We start from the raw sequence: 17170 nt of genomic DNA, 5'->3' as shown, positions 1-17170 counted from the left end.
TCACCTATCTTCCTATGTCTACAGTATAAACATCTACAACTGCACCACTCATGCTAATCACTCATGGTGAAAGAGAAAACTAGGCAATTTTAGGATGCAATTGATTTGACTTACTTCAGATGTCTATATTAGGGTGAGATGAACAGAAGTGCTTATTTTTCTCCATTGACTAGATGAATAGCTCAGATGGGGAAGTCTGCATGGTAAATATCCTCATTTTCTAAGATAAATTCTAACTGGTCTGTTGATTTTAGAGTCCAACAATATCCACATAACAATATTAGATACACAACAGTGCTGACTAGCAGCTGTTAGAAAGAGAAGGTAATAGAAAGAAGACCTCAATCCACCTCTCAATTAACTCCTACAGCTGTTATCAGCAGATAAATCTAGGAAGTAGAGGTTATAAATAGAGTTGAAATGACTGACCCCATAAGAAAGGAGTATGATCATGCGAATTATGTTAAAACCAGAGAATTAGAATGTAGAATCAGGGCCAATATCTTTCAGCTGAAGAGTCTATTGATTAAAACTGCTGTGTACACAGCTGCAGTGCGCTGGTATTTATTTTTAATTAGAACTACCACTTATGTTGCAAAGCATAGTATTTCTTCCCTTGGGCCCTCCAGATGAAGTGTTAAGATCAGGTTCGTGCTAAGTCTGGAGTTATATATTCATTATCAGTTTATTATATTTTCAGTCATTAAAAAAATTATTTAAAAGGGAGGAGCAATTCACATCACTTCTAGCCCTAAGATTTTTGCTGGAAAATGGCGGCTTTTCCTATTTCAGTATTTTCGATAAAACATTATTTTATAATTGAGAAAACAGCAGAATGCACTCTTTAGCAGCAGTCTTTGGGTCTTTAACTCTGCCGTCCTCTACAAGATCAGGTAGTTTTCTTTTCCTTGTGGACTCAACAACTGTGTTAAATCAAATAAAATTGAAATCTTACCAAATATACGGGTTTTTACCAGTGCCTCCCTTGAAGGGCCAGGCATCCTGACTGGTTCCATAATCCCTGAGTCTTCTGCCTCTCCCTTCTTCCCTCTTCTCACTTCCTCCCTCTTCAACATTTGCTCCCAATATATTTCTCTCTCCTTATATTTATTATAGCATTCTGTTCTAGGATTGCCTATGACAGTCAGATCCCATCCTAAAGGTGACAGTGTATGTACCCAATTAGCAGAAGCATTTAACAGACAAGTTCCATTCTGAATATTGCTTTGCACAGTGCTGGAGTCACTCTCAGACAGTCACTTGCAGGAAAAAAAAAATAGAAGAAAACTCTTGGCTCTGAGGCTGCTAGAGACAACGTTTTTTCAAGTGCATACAGGATTGATTGTTGGTTGATTGCTTGAGGATCCAGAATACAGGAGCAGATCGATGGATAAAGGCCATCTTCTAGACATGTTCCCCACAGGCCCCTGAAAATATGCACAACACTGGACTGTATTTCATTAAGTCTAAAAAATTGATCAAGTTTTGCAGGGAACAGTTTGCATATAAAATAGAGTAAGTGTCCTGATGGAGTAACCAGGGGTTGCAAGAAGATTTCTGAGAATTCAATGTATATTAGTCAGATACATTGGAGCCCTGAAATATCAGGCTGAAGAGCCTTTCTCTGGACAGCAGGGGGTTATGCAGCCATCCCTAGAGCTTCACTATAGACATTTTTTTACATAGCTCCTTGGGACCGATGTTGAGATCGAAAAAGACTGTGTGCAGAAAGAGTTATTAGTTAATTCCACTCCTCTTGTAACAGCTACAAAACTTTCTTGTTCTTGACGATGAAATTTTGAATCCCCAACAAAAGCTTCCATGGAACTCCCAAGGTAAAACCCCATAATCTTGCTCAAGGGGAAAAAAATCAAACTACTATGCCTTGTAAAAAATATTAAATATTTTTTGCACTATGGAGTGTTTGTAAATATGGCGTGCAACACTCTTGCATTTTGACTCCATCATTCCACACTTGTATTCACTAAACAAACACCAGCAGCTTATTTTAAACACTAACCCACTGAGTGTGGCTTTGCTGAAATACATCAGAAATAAAACTGTTATGTTTCCCTAAAGTAAACTGCTAAGCACTGAAATTCAGACAGTCCTAGAGAAATTTGTTGATTTCTAAATCACTTTCATGTCACTGTCACACAGAAAGATTGAAAAAGCCCTCACACACAAAGGCTGCCATCACTTATGAGGTCAATGAATCTACCTAGATGGTGAAGCTTGCTGGATCAAGCTCTTAATTTCCTGCTTAGCCTTTTAAATAGCATAGGAAAATTATTCATCAATATTTTATGTGCATATTTACTTATTTTCCAGTGACCTCCAGATAACTGGTATGTTCCAGACTGCAGTCACTGAAATTGCATTATAAATAAACAATATAGACATGAAAAGCCAAATGCACAGGTGGGTAAATAAGCAGATTCCAGAATGCCACACGGTTATCACTCTCTGGAGTTAACACTGAGAATGAAGCTGCATTCCCTTACTATGATTTAAATTGTCTTCTATAAAGAAGCAGGTGCTCCAAGCTAGAGAACCCAAATAACTGTGAGATATTCCATAACGCAGTAGAAATATTAACCAAATAAATAAAAGAATCACAGAATCATTTTGATTGGAAAAGACCTTTAAGATCATCAAGTCCAACCATTAACCTAGCACTGCCAAGTCCACCACTAAACCATAGAATCACAGAATCTACTGGGTTGGAAGAGACCTCTGGGATCATCGAGTCCAACCTTTGACCTAACACCACTGTGTCATCTAGACCATGGCACTAAGTGCCGCGTCTAGTCTTTTCTTAAACACCTCCAGGGATGGTGACTCCACCACCTCCCTGGGCAGCCCATTCCAATGTCTAATAACCCTTTCTGTGAAGAAATTCTTCCTAATGTCCAACCTGAACCTCCCCTGGCGCAGCTTGAGGCTATGTCCTCTAGTCCTTCTGCTAGTTGCCTGGGAGAAGAGGCCAACCCTCACCCCGCTGCAGCCTCCTTTCAGGTAGTTGTAGAGAGTGAGAAGGTCTCCTCTCAGCTTCCCTTCCTCCAGGCTAAACAATCCCAGGGATCAGAGAACAGATTGAGTGCAAATCAGAAAGGAGTGCAAAAGGCACCGCTTATCTGCCCAGTGCCTTGCTTAGGTTAGAGCAACCTGCAAATCGTTTGGGTGTGAGGAAGCAAGGACTCCCTCAGAAGCAGATGCCGAAGATTGCTTCTGGCTGCGGCTGGGCTGCTCCTGTCCAGGGGCTCTGGCAGTACGAGTGGCGTGTGGAGAACTCCACCACACCGCGCAACTGGCCCTAAAGCAGCTGTGGATTAGGGCCACAAGTAACAAGTAAGAGCAAATGTTATTTTCCCATCTAGTTTCTGTTTTCAAGCAGAATCTGAAAATCATGTGTCCAGTAAAGTCCAACCGCATTAAGGGCATTTAAACACATGAGGATAGGTTTCAGACGTCAGCAGTGACACCATCATGCTGTTAAGTGATACTTTCTGACAGACCCAGTAATCTCTGCAAAGTACTGCAGCTGTTCACAAGAAAGGAGCCTTCCATGTACAAACCTGACATCAGTAAAGCATAAAAGATGGAATTGCCAGTAATGGCTGCATAGCAAATGAGAATTTTAATGCCATATATAAAGCAAGCAAAAAGCCAAGAGCAGAAAACGCCACCGTTAGGTAGTAAAAAAAAAAAAAAATTTAAAAACCCCCCCAACAAGCTAGCAGTCTGGCAGCAGTCTTTTTTGAGCTCTGTAGATTTTCAGCTCACAGCTGCTAAACGCCAGCTGCGCACACCTCATGTGGCAGCCCACACGCTATTCCTGCAGCTTTCCAAAGGCCCCACTTGGTGAGCTGACCTGTAACAGAGATACTGGGGAAGGAATGTGATGTTTCCTGCTTGACCAAAACGAAGGTAAAACCGCTGAAAATTGTTTAAGGCTTTAACGTATCCCAGATAGAAACGACTAGCCAGCAGTCTGCTGGAGAGAACAGACGGTCTGATCGCACCACAGGTTAAACATCGCTAAAGCTGGTGAGCTCTCTACTGCTCTGCTGGTGGCACTAAGAAAAGTAAATCTGATCTCCGCAGCATTAATGCTCCTTAGGCAAAGGAGCTTTTTACAGGAGTAAAAATGGAGCGACTTTATTATCAATGTCGCCTCATACTTTGCATTAGGAAATTTTGGTCCACTTGAACATAGTTTTTCCAAACTAGTTTTTTTTCAGGCATACAGCTTGACATTTTCCATGCCCAAATGCCCAGAATATAGTCTTTAGTGAATTCCTAAGATGATGATGTTTCTCTTTAGGAAACCCTAGCACTTTGGACAAGAACTTGTCATTTGACAGGGAGGTAGTTTTTGTACTGATACTCCTGTAATTTTGGCTCAAACTCAGGCACACTGACTGCCCAAGTGAGCAACGACTGCTGCTTTTTTACAGGTTAAAGGTGTAATGGGTCAGGATGGAATAAGCATGACTGAGACTCTCAGAGTATATTCAGGCAAAAAAATGTAAATGTGCCTGGTCTCTGGCAGAGACACCAGCTGGCCTGGCATTGCACATGGCATCATTATATTCTCTTTCTCCTCACAGCAGGGGGGCCTCATTGCCACTGCCTGTGGGAAAGGTCCCTAGCTGTGCTAATTTCTGAATGGTGCCAGTGAATTGTTTATCGGAGTGCTTGTTGGCCCAGGTCAAAAACTGTGCCATCACCTACAAGTACAGACAGGCAAGTCAGTGGCCTGAGACTGTTTAATCTACTAATATAGCTTTGACCTCAGAGCACCCGATCCTGTGTGTCATCCTCACATGCAAACATGCTTTGTACTCTTGCTGTTCCTAAACAAGCTTGGGCTGCCTGAGCAAGTTACAGAGCATGTATGTTGGCCCAGACTTACCAGTGGCAAGCCATACTTTCCTTGAAACAGCTTTTTTTACCCAACCTTTGGAAAACCTTATCCTCATTTTGGGGTCCTGGCATTATGCTAGAAGCAGCCTGAGTTCATACCTGCCAGGTTTAGTGTGCTGAGCAAGGGGGTACTAGACCAGACAGGGCAAAAGGAGACATGGCAGAACTACCACTTAGAGCTGCTGGAGAGACTGGGAGTGCATGGGCAGGGGAAACAGCACCAGGTGGACACAACTCCTTGAGGTCCTGTGAGGAGCATGCCCTATTAAACAGTGCTAATCCATCCCCAGAGTAGATCCGTGATGCTGCTCTGCATGCTCACTGAGACACCATCTTGGTGAAGAAAATAATCTGTGGTCATGTTGTCAATGATTATTATAATCCATGTATAAAAAAGGCAAAATAAGTTTGAACAGAAAAGTTTGATTTTACCACCAAGTATCTTTTTATTGTTTGTCTTTCCAACATTAGTAATGTACTTTTAAAATAGATTTTGTCTTATTTGTCTTTTAAGATAAAAATGCATGAATATATATTTATCCTTTCTCTGTACAGGGATGCCATGAGCATCCTGGGTACTATGGCTAAGCCAAAACACTCTAGAAAATGTAATTTAGAAATAAAAAAATGTAACTAACAATATTTGCATTTAAATAGTTGTCTTCGTTAAGCCCGCACCCAGGGATAAACAACAGCAGTTTTTCTCTCACCCAATACCTCTTCCCCAAATAAGGAAGGGAACTGAGAAAAGGAGGGAGACTTGTACATTGAAGTTAACCAGATTTTAATGAAATGAAGAAATCAATATAAATGACAACACAAAACAGACAAAAGTATACTTATCCACAGATCACTAGCAACTTGCTCCAGCAACCACAATGAGGAAGAGGGAGAAGAGAGAAAAGGCAAGGCAAGCAAGAAAAGCTCACCCTCTGCCTAGCAAACCCTCCCTTTTATAGTGAGCTTGATGTCAATGATATAGAATACACCTGTGGGCCAGCCTGGGTCAGCTGCTCTGCATTTAACTGCTAAGGGCCTTGATCACCATAGCTGGCCACAAACTGAAACCAAATCCCAGTGAAACCAGGACAATAGTTTAAGCACTTTTGCTTGTTTATTTCAAATAAAATTGCCATAGAACGTCCTTGAAGCAGAATTCTGTGAGGATGGCACATGTACCGTTGCTTTGCATTGTCTGTACCTGCAGATGTTACCAACATATAGCTATAGTAAGGAGCTGCTGAACAAGGTATTGCTTTAACGTTGGAAAAATTAGTTTAGGACAAAGACAGACTATAGTTAATTATAAACATAGCCAATGCTCACCAGTAGGAAACACAGCAGCTATTCTGTATTTGATACCAGACATAGTGGAGTGATTTGACAGACAGTCTGTCTGGTGGTAAAATTAAGGACTCATTGGTTCTATGGGGTGCTTGGAGTTGTAATGAATTGCCTTCAGATAGGTTACTTGAACTCTTGTGTTGGCTTATGTGTCAGCATCTGTGCAAATCCAAACTTGAGGAAGTCAGTACTGGTTTTATTCACAAAGGAGACCACCCTCCAACAGCCTTTCCTGCTTTTTTGGTAGGGAAGTTGTGTCAAGTTAGTTCAAAACTTCACGAAGTTTTAGATATGGAAATACAAGTGATGACCTCTAATGTGATCAGAAAATATAAATGAGATTTGGAAGTCCTTTAAATATTAATTAAATCATATGTACTATAAACTAATTAATATAATCTACCCTTTGCTTTGCAGTAGGAACATATGAGATATTTGCTGATAATAGGTCAGAGGGGGAGACTTAAAAGGAGACAAAATTTTAATACAGAACTTACATTAAATTTTGTTTATTCATCAGACCCTCGAGATTCGGAGGCACAATATGTACTCATTCTGTCATGATGATATAACCCCCCCCCCCCCCACTTATTGTTTGGCATCAGTCGTAGTGTATATTTAATAAACAGGCTAACACAAGATTAAAAATGGGGTCAAAATCAGGATGATTTCTTTTTTTGTCACATCTGGCATTTGGTAATTATTTCAGTGTCTTAAAATGCAAGTGACCAATTCCATAAGAAATGGATTATCCATGCACATATCATGAGGCAAATCGGGACGCTTCCCTCATAGTAAAAAATGTTCCCTTATCTTCCAAGAACACACTGTAGATTTTCCATGACTCCACATACTTATTGGCATATTTTAGAGTCAGAGGCAGTGATGAAATCGCAGCACCACTGTGAGGACGCAGGTTTCCATCACTAGCAGAGACGACTACCCTCTCCTGACCTTTGTTTTCCTTGAACCTTTTGTACATGTTGGTCAGTATGTGATTGAAACAGCCAGCAGACTGATCTAGGTTTGTCTGGCAGTCAAATGGCATGTGATGCTTGGGGTCAGACACTGCAAGAGCAGGGCTTGGGGAAGTCTGCTTGATTCAAAGATGGAAAAACAATGGCCACAATTAAGATTAAAATTCAAAATGAACTGTGGCCACATGCTCATTAAGGGAGCAATTAGATAAACTGTGTGGTTTGGCATGACTTTATTTGTGAGAAATGTTCTCAATAAATATCAGATATTAATAATACAACTGATAACCATTCAAATAAATGATAGCTACATTAAAAAAAAAATTTTTTTTTTCATAGTGCCTATCCCACATTAAAACCAGAGATTTTTCTTTTTCTCTGAAGTGTGCTGTCCTTTTTTCAGGAGATGATTGACTTTTCAACTCCCCAAGGCCCTTTTCCAGGTGCTGTTCACCACCTTCCTGCCCACCCCCTCCATGTCCTCTTTGATGTGGCCTGGGCCATACATAGCTGTTTATGTGCATTGCTAATCACTTCAGTGCCTCTTGAAATCTGGGCCCTAAACTCTTACGTGTCTATTCTTTTTACCAAAATGAATGTGGAAAGTCTCCGCAGGTGCAGACTGATGGGAGGACAGAGGGTTAACAGGCACTGCATGTTCTGGTTGTATGAGGGTGGGGAGAAACTGCATCTCTGATTTCAGGTTGCCTACAAGGACAAGCTGAGTGTGCATGGCACATCTTGGAGACAGTCCAGACTCCAGGCTCTCTTGGGTCCAGACAGCTCAGCTAGACAGAGACAGGATGATGGGGTCACAGTGAATTCACAGTTTTTATGAAAGGGAGCAGATATTCTCAGCAACAGGCCCTGTCTCTCACCATCTGCACCATTGTACACTATTGCAATATTTTTAAGTCCAAAAAAGAGAATAATTTTAGGCTCCAGTTTTCTTTGTTTCCACACAAAGGGATAACAACAAAGAAATATCTGGAAACAGAGCTGGTTCTAAACATTCTCCTTGGTTGCTTCTGAAGTTGTGTAGGAAGGTTAGCTATCAACTATTCATGAACAGCTCTGCAGGTCAGTGAAGGCTCAAAGACAGGTCAAGAAAGGTGTCTGCACATAGAACTGAATCTCATGTAATTCAGGGATTTGATGAGTGTTTTTCCAGCTTTTCTTACAAGAGAAGCCTTCCGTTAGAGTAATATTTAGTCCAGCACAACACATTCCCTTTATCTAGGGAGTGGGCAGTGGGAGAAAAGTTCTTCAGGCTGTGGAAGTTGAATTTAATAGGATTCACAGAAGAGATTTAAGGAGCTAATCATCCTTATAGCTGCTGAAGTCCAATTTTTATCCCCCAAAGCTACTAAATATTTTAAGCATGTATTTTTGGCAGAGCTCTCCAGCAAGTATCTCCCCTTGGAGCACAGTGAATTGTGTGGGCTGTATTACGTAAATGAACTTCTTTGCCATCTCTGTAACCCCTAAATGCTAGTGAGACGTGTAACTAGGTATTCCCTTATCTCACCTGGCTGACCTAGTCTTAGCCACAGACATTCAATATAGGGCTCAGGACACAGTGGCACACAGCACTACAGTGCTTAGATGCCAGGATCCAGAGTCAGAACTGACTGTATTAGGTGCTCAAAAAGTTCTATAAACATGAGGGAGGCTCAGGCGTCTACACCAGGGTTCAAAGCAATTGGCATTCTCACCCTCTGCCAGCCAAAGGAAATACTATAGATGGCAGTATGTTTGATATTCCATACATATATCTATACACATATATATTTCCATATAAAGGAAAAAGGATGGGGAAATGCAAATGAAGCCAAGGATTTATTTGCGTATGTCTGTTCCTCCCTGGGTTGCCCCTGTCATGGGTTAAATGAGTGGAGTAGGAGGAATATTGTCCATGATTTGGAATGAGATATTTAGGTACTACTTGGGCACCCTTTATGTCCCATAGACCCCTCATTCTCATTGGCACAATGCTTGTCAAGATGTCTGGCAGGTGCTTTTAACAGGCAGAAAACAGGTAGGAAAGTGAAATAACTGTGGGGTTTGCAGTTTTTATCAGCTCACTACAGATGGGAGAAATACAGTTTTATTTACCGCTCTGCTTTTCTCAAGCTTCTAAAATCCCTCTCTTCTTTAAAGAAACACCTATCACACACAAGTCTTCTATCTCCATAGCACATCCTCCTTAAAACATGAGGGCTTTAGCTTACTAAATGCAAGGACACCTGGTTTTGTTACTATCCTTTCTGAGAAACTGTGAACGTCTCACTTCACAGCAGTTCTCTTCCAAAGAAACATGTGTCTTGCACCTATAAGGCAGAAGACGTTCATTCATTGGTGGCTGGGCTCGCAGCCCTGCACTGGGAGACAGCCAAGACTGGTCTGAACTATGCAGCCTTGCTACTCAGGGGAGACAGACTCACTGAGATTTTCTCATCATTTGACATTCTCTGCAGCACACTGGAAAAAGAGCAGGGCTGAAATCAGGCAGATCAAGGGCTGAGCTTCCACATTCCAAGGCTTAAGCTGCCACCACCATTTTCACCAAATCCAACAAAGCTGAGATCAGCCCATGTGCAGATGTTAGATTCCTTCCATCTGCTCTGCTTCCACCTCCAGGGCTCCCAGAGCCAAAACTCCCTAGTGGCTCCTGGGCACAACACACTCTGAAAACACTCAAGAGAAAAGTAAGTCCTTCTGCTAATCTCAAGTTCCAGTCGTAGACAGCTGCATAAAAAAGCAAGTATCAGGGGCTTGATTACTTCAGTTTTTGAAGGAGGGGAAAACGGGGGCGCGCTCGCAGGTGTTGGGCGATGGTCCAGAGTAACGACACAATCTCAATGTGAGTATGGAAGTTCTCCGTTTATTCGCTAAGCACGCAGCGGGTATATAGGTTGTAAGCTGAGTACATGTTGATCACGCGTCCCGATCGCACTTGTGATTGGTCCATAGATTTACATACTCAGAGCCGTGACCGCCCCCCCCCCGCTGAAGCAGGCGCCGCGAAGCCCCCCGCCCTGCACCACTCAAGGGGAGTCCAAGGTCGCTAGCTCTGGGCTTAACTGTTGCTCAAAGCCTGGGTTGCTCAGACTGCTCAGTGACACAAGATCGTGCCCCTTCTCACTTAACCAAGCCTCTACAATTCTCCCTTCTTGTTTGTGAGCAAGCCAGGCCTGATTTACAAGTTTCATTAAAGCTTTCTACAGGCAAGAAAATAGACATGGTAACACCAATAAGATAACTGCAATCACAAAAACTCCCGTAAGAACCATTTTTACCAGTTCCATCACCCATCCGCCAATTCCCAGGTCTCCAAGCCAGTCATCCAGGAATCCATGGTGTTCACGTAACCGGTTTGTGGATTTTATCAAATCCTGGACCTGCTTATGAATAGTCTGAGAAGAATCGTTTAAATCCACACAACACATCCCATCAAAGCCTTGGCACCCATGTCCATGCATAAGCAAAAAATCTATAGCAGCTCTACTTTGCAACGTTGCATGCCTAACACTATCTACATCATTTGCTAAAGCTTCTAATACCCGGGATGTTTTATTGACCCTTTTTCCACTCCAGCAGGCCAACCTTCATATCTGTGAGATCGCATGTGCCGAAGGAACCCCGGGGGCAAAGATAGATGCGAAGATTGTCTCAGTTTTTGACCATAGCTCTGCCTCATCCTCACACTCCTCATCAAATGCGACATGCCCCGTCACCAATAATTGGCTCATTCATAGGCAGTCATTTACATCTGTCGCGTTTCCTCGCCCCTCCGATTTCTCAGGGAGGTGTGGTTTTACTGATCGGCTCGGCACCCAAAGTGGTCCCTGGTCGGTGGCCACGCACATATATCCCCGTCCACTAAGGATCACTGGCACCGGTCCTTTCCACTCCCCTGGAGCAGGTTCCCGATAAATCACCTGTAACTGAGGTATAATGGTGTTATTATTAAATTTCAACTGCTGGTGATGTACTACAACCGGTGGTTCTTCTCGGTCCCCTGTCAAACACAGAAAATTCAGAGTAAACAACACTTTATGCAACCGCAATGTTGGATCAGTATCTACTTCCTTCTGTCTCCTCAAATATTCCTTTAAGGTTCTATGGGTACGTTCGATGATCCCCTGACCTGTCGGGGAGTGTGGTATACCAGTAACATGTTTCACTCCCCAGCATGTTAAAAATACACGAAACTTTTGGCTGGTGTATGCTGGTCCATTACCTGTTTTGATCTGTTCTGGCACCCCCATAACGGCAAAACACGCCAACAAATGTTTACAAACCTGTTGCGCCTTTTCCCTGGACATCGCGGATGCCCAGATTAACTTCGAAAAAGTATCTACTGTGACATGTACATATTTTTGTCTCCCAAACTCCGGAATATGTGTTACATCCATCTGCCATAGCTCAAGTGCTGCCAAACCCTTCGGGTTTACACCAATACCAATGCCTGGTCCCTGAGCCCCACACCTCGGACATGCTTGAACAATAGATTTTGCCTCATTTTCTGTTATTCCAAATTGTCTCTGTATTCCTTTTGCATTTTGATGGAAATGCTCATGGCTTTGTCTGGCTTGTTGAAATTTGTCTAAAGGAGGAATATGGCATGCAGGACTAACCAGGGAGTCTGCCACCTGATTGCCCTTCCCCAAACCAAGATCCCATTGATGACTCCGCACATGTATTATGCAACAAGGCATTGTTAAATAAATCAGCAAAAAGTTAATTACTGCAACTTAGGCCCTGTGACCAATTACACATGATTAAAATTACTTCCCATATTCACATCCACAGTACTCTTCCACCATTTAACATCTCAACCAAAACGTTACACATGTAAAACAATCACTAACAGGCAAAAGTACTAAACCTGTATATTTGGTATTGCAAATACACTTACGACTATATTCCTCGTAGCATCTGATTTTACTCCATACTGTGTAACTGCAGCTTTTGCTTGTTGAAGAATTTTCCAATCATGTGGTTCCCAAGTAGCTACTCCATTCTGTTGTAGCACTGGAAAAGCTCACACTCCACCTAGATCAGCAGCAGCACTCCAGTGTCATGGTAATATGGCATCACGAATCACCCCACTCCACCTCGGTTCCTGAGGTGCAGGTGGAAGCGGAGCATCCCTGGAGTTGTCTCTGTTTTGTAATCCAGGAGTGGATGCTCTTGGCTGTAGTTGCTGTACCTTTAAATCCTTTAATTCTCGCAAGACCTGCTGTAAGAGTCCGGTGGGGTCAGTTTCCGGGTTCCCACGGTCAGGTGGGGTAGATGATGTCGATCTTGACGGGCAGGGCGAAGGAGGAAGGGGTGGGTACGCCGGCGGCGCCGAGGGAGGGGGTCGGCTCCCCTCTCCTCCCACCAACTGGACAGGGTCGGGAGGAGCTGACCACTCCTCCTTCTCCTCCTCCTCTTCCGCCTTCCGCTCCCTTTGCCGCATGACTAAATTCTTGCTGCGCCACTGCTCCCGAGAGGCTGCCACCTCTACCGCCGTACGAGCCTCGGCTACAGACGGTTGTATCGGTGCCGACATGCCCTTAACTGCGGGTAACCCAAAGAAACGAGCCAGAGCCCCAGAAATTTTTTCCTTTTTAGCGGGGGAGGGGGACTCCGGAGCCGCCAGCACCTGAGCAGCCATGCAGGCGACCTCTCTTTCTGCCCTCATAGTTTTTAAAGCCTCTATCACTTTTTGCCAGAGTCCACGCACCTCCTTAATTTCTTTTTCCTCGGGGTCACTCTCAACAGTCTTTTCCCACATAGTGTCTCCCATTTCTCTCCATTCCTCCACGGAAAATACAAGCGCTGTGTCTTTAAAATGTCCCCAGCGCTGGCCCAACTTTATCAGCTTAATTAGCTGTTTCTCTACTGTCTCGCTCCCTCTCTTAGAGAGGATACTTGCGAGTAACGCAGCTGCAGCCTCTGTCTCCATGGCTGCACTTTTTTACTCTGGGAGCTGAGTGGACAACTCTTCCAGTGTCTGCTCTGCCTTCTTTGACCCAAGCAGCACCACTCCCAAGCTGTCCTTTTCCCAACACCCCCTGATCGCTGCTTACCGCAGTCTCGGAGAGAGCACACCGAAGGGAACCATCCTCTGCTACCAGTTGAAGGAGGGGAAAACGGGGGCGTGCTCGCAGGTGTTGGGCGATGGTCCAGAGTAACGACACAATCTCAATGTGAGTATGGAAGTTCTCCGTTTATTCGCTAAGCACGCAGCGGGTATATAGGTTGTAAACTGAGTACATGCTAATCACGCGTCCCGATCGCAATTGTGATTGGTCTATAGATTTACATACTCAGAACCGTGACCGCCCCCCCCGCTGAAGCAGGCGCCGCGAAGCCCCCCGCCCTGCACCACTCAAGGGGAGTCCAAGGTCGCTAGCTCTGGGCTTAACTGTTGCTCAAAGCCTGGGTTGCTCAGACTGCTCAGTGGCACAAGATCGTGCCCCTTCTCACTTAACCAAGCCTCTACAAGTTTTCAGAATTAGTGCACAACCCATGCCACAAGCCTCCCAAAGTGCCACATTCCTCAAGCTTTCCTATGAGTCCTTACACTTTTCCAGACACCAAGTGCTTGGCAACACTTTGTCAAACATTTTATGTATTCCCTGGCTGGAAGGAGTTTGAGTCCTGTAGGGTAAGTACTGGGTCAAGGCTGTCAAGGTGAAGACACAGTGAAAAAGACCTGGAAAGTATTGAGATGTAATACAAGATTTTGAGTGACTATGGAAAAGCCAACATTAAAGAAACATCTGGAAGAAGAGGAGACTTAATGAAGATGAAGAAGTGTGGCTATGTGGGTCTTCCACCTACCCAATACCCTGTGTACAGCACCTGTGGCTGTGCTGAGTCAGGCAGCAAGAGCCATAAATCTCATCAGATGGATAAAGATTGTGAATTAAATACCACAGCTAGTGCCTGGATCTTTTCAGATGCACTCTAATCATCTAATTAGTCCCAACACTGGAAAGTGCACAACTGTACTTCAATTATTATCGCTTTTCTGCCTAGGTAGGAGTAGTCAACCCTTCACCTCAAGAAAAGTAGGTCAGTGCCAGTGTATATTGCTCACACTATCTGAAAATAAGATATATATTATTTCTGGGGAATCTCTCATCCTGAAACCCTTCTCCTTACACTTGAAGAGAAAGACATGTAAATTGAGACCACCAAGGTTGTCTATGAACTGGGATGTTAAATATGTATTCATTCCCATTTAGGAAATGGGATATTTCATAGCAATTTCAATTGAGATTATTTTAAAGGTTTTTTGATTTATTTTCTTTGCAGTGCCATGTTGATAATATGAGAGATATGCAATATCACATACAATAACAACATAAAATAATTACACCAGTGGACTACTAAAGGCTTATTTGATCACATTTTTACAACATTAACATGCTAGATCAGGATATCTGATCGTGTTTATCAGATGAATGCTAAAACCCAGTAAGCACACAGTCACTGGGAGCTACTTCTTCACTCCCAGAAAAGCTGCACTCATTTACTTTCAAACTTGTGGCTACGAGCCAGTGTAAATGGGCAGCCTAAAATTATTAAACAATGAACTGATTCTTCAGTTGTGAGAATCTCTCTGGCTATTGACCTTCGGTTGCTCCTGGTGCCATTAAATAAAAAGCCTGATCCAATTCCTAGTTTTGTGGGGGAACTTGCTTAGCCTCACTTCGTTTCTCTCTTGACCAGGGTTGAACTTTCGAACCTGCACAACTTCTACAATATCTGTAAACTGCTGATGGTGCACAACTGTATCCCTTAAACATTGTTTTGCAGTCTGGTGAGAAAATAAATTAGCATAAGTATATTTCTATAATTGCAGTAAAAACCATTGCTTTCTCATGATGCTAAAACATATTTTTAATTGGATTCACAAACTGAATTCAATTTATATAATTGCCTCGTATTCTGTAGTTCAGCTGTTAAAAACCCATTGCTGGCCCCTAGCAGTCTTTCCCCACATCTGACCAACCAGTCCTGAATACAGACACGTGTGAAAGGCTGCCTTGTGCTCCAGGGGATGTTGGAAATATGGGAAGCTATCAATAGCCAGCTCAGGCTAATGAAAGCACATCTCTGCAGGGGCTGAGCAAGCTGATCATTGGCTGTTAATTATATGGGGCAAGTTCAATTGCATTTCCCCACAATAGGTTACATCTGTTTGACCATATCTACTCGGTTTATATACCCATTTAATTACATTGCAGCCTTCATACTTGCAAAATGCAGAAACTCTTTATTAAGTGAATAATTCAGAAATATATCAGTTATCTCATTTTTAAATGTTTTTGCCAGTCTTATCATATAAACTCATAAAGAATTTTCATTGTATATGTATGCAATAGAAAAACCAATGTGCAAATACCACTTTGGTATCTAATTTCTCTGTTCCCAAAGAGTAGTTCCCAGCCTGCTCCATGTATCTCCCCTTTTTATCCTTACCTTTGCATTTCTACCAAATGAACCATCTATGGCTGCTGCACAGAGCTCCTCTGCCCAGCTCCTTCCTTGCTTCCATTGGGATTGATTCAGCCTCTCTTTTGAAACTTCTCTGCACACAGCTTTTACTGCATTTTTGGAGGAAGAAATATCGTGTCATCCAACTCAATGTCTCTTCTGCCTTCAGGACAGCAGCCAACATGTTTTTTCTTGGTACCCCATCCTATGAGAGTCTTTGACCCTTCTTTAAGATCTCCTTCTCCTTTGTGACTCACCTGCCTTTCTCCTACACTTCAGCTTTGTTTTCTTCCTGTGCCTACTTAGTTTATCTAGTTAGTTGGAGTCAGTCTGAGCTTCCGGCCTGAAACCCTCCAAATCTAACCCTTTGCTTGTTGCCTCTCTCTGTTCAGACTTGTGTCTCAGCCTATCTCTCTCCCTTGTCTGGGATACAGTTTCAGCTACAGACCTTCTAGCATCTCTATCATTCCAAACTCTCCCCATCATCTCCTTTCCTTGGCACAATTCAAGACTTTACTGTACTCTCTCTAACTTTTCCATAACTTGGCAGTCATATTTGATCTTCCTTCATACAGAACTGTTTTGGTTGGAAGGGACCTTTAAGATCATCAAGTCCAACCATTAACTTAGCACATATTTCTTTCTCTGTCCAAATATTATTAGTTCTTCTGTCAAATCTCTCTGTCTGTCTCTTTCTTTCTGTCTCTTGGGGAAGGAAAGTTAACTTTCTTATACTAACTGGAGTTCTTTGAGGTGTTTTGCCCATATATTTTCCACATTTGGAATTGTGGCACCCATGACATTGGAAAGAGACTCTTGTGGATCAGTAAGGGCATTAAGGGATCCTTTGCAGAGTCCAGATTTGTTTAGTTTCCAAAGCAGCGAAAAAGAGTACCAGTCATGGAGTATAGAATTTCTGTGCTAATATGTACGCCTTGAAGTTTGAGCCACAAGAAGCACCTTTGCCCATGAGACATGGTCTGCACCCAGCCAGTCCCTAAATAGAGATAAATGCTTCAGCTGCAGGTCCGTCTTCCTAGAAATCATTTTATATATTGCTGTGAAAACATTCCAGTTAAGCAGTCAGCCATGTTATCATAGCACCAAGCTCTGACCCTTGGGGTTATGTAGGATCTGCTCAGAACTAAAGCCTCAATAATGTTTTTTCTTACTGTTACCGAAAAATAGTAACCAAGAAAACTCTCCAAACCAAATTATAGTTTAGAAAGACGACATTGGTTTATTGCAGCTTCCAAATCTGAATCACAGTGCCTGGAAAAAGAGTTCCTATTCATTATCATCCTTCTTCAGAATCTCCAGTGCTCCCTAGGTTGCCAAATTGCCATCAGTGCTTTTACTCTTTGTTTATATTTATCTTTGAGTCACGCTGGCTCAGTTTCTTTTTGTGTTCTGTGTTCTTT

This window comes from Nyctibius grandis, chromosome 5, assembly GCF_013368605.1.
Source record: "Nyctibius grandis isolate bNycGra1 chromosome 5, bNycGra1.pri, whole genome shotgun sequence".
Lineage (NCBI taxonomy): Eukaryota > Metazoa > Chordata > Aves > Nyctibiiformes > Nyctibiidae > Nyctibius > Nyctibius grandis.
This window is presented reverse-complemented; position numbering follows the sequence as displayed.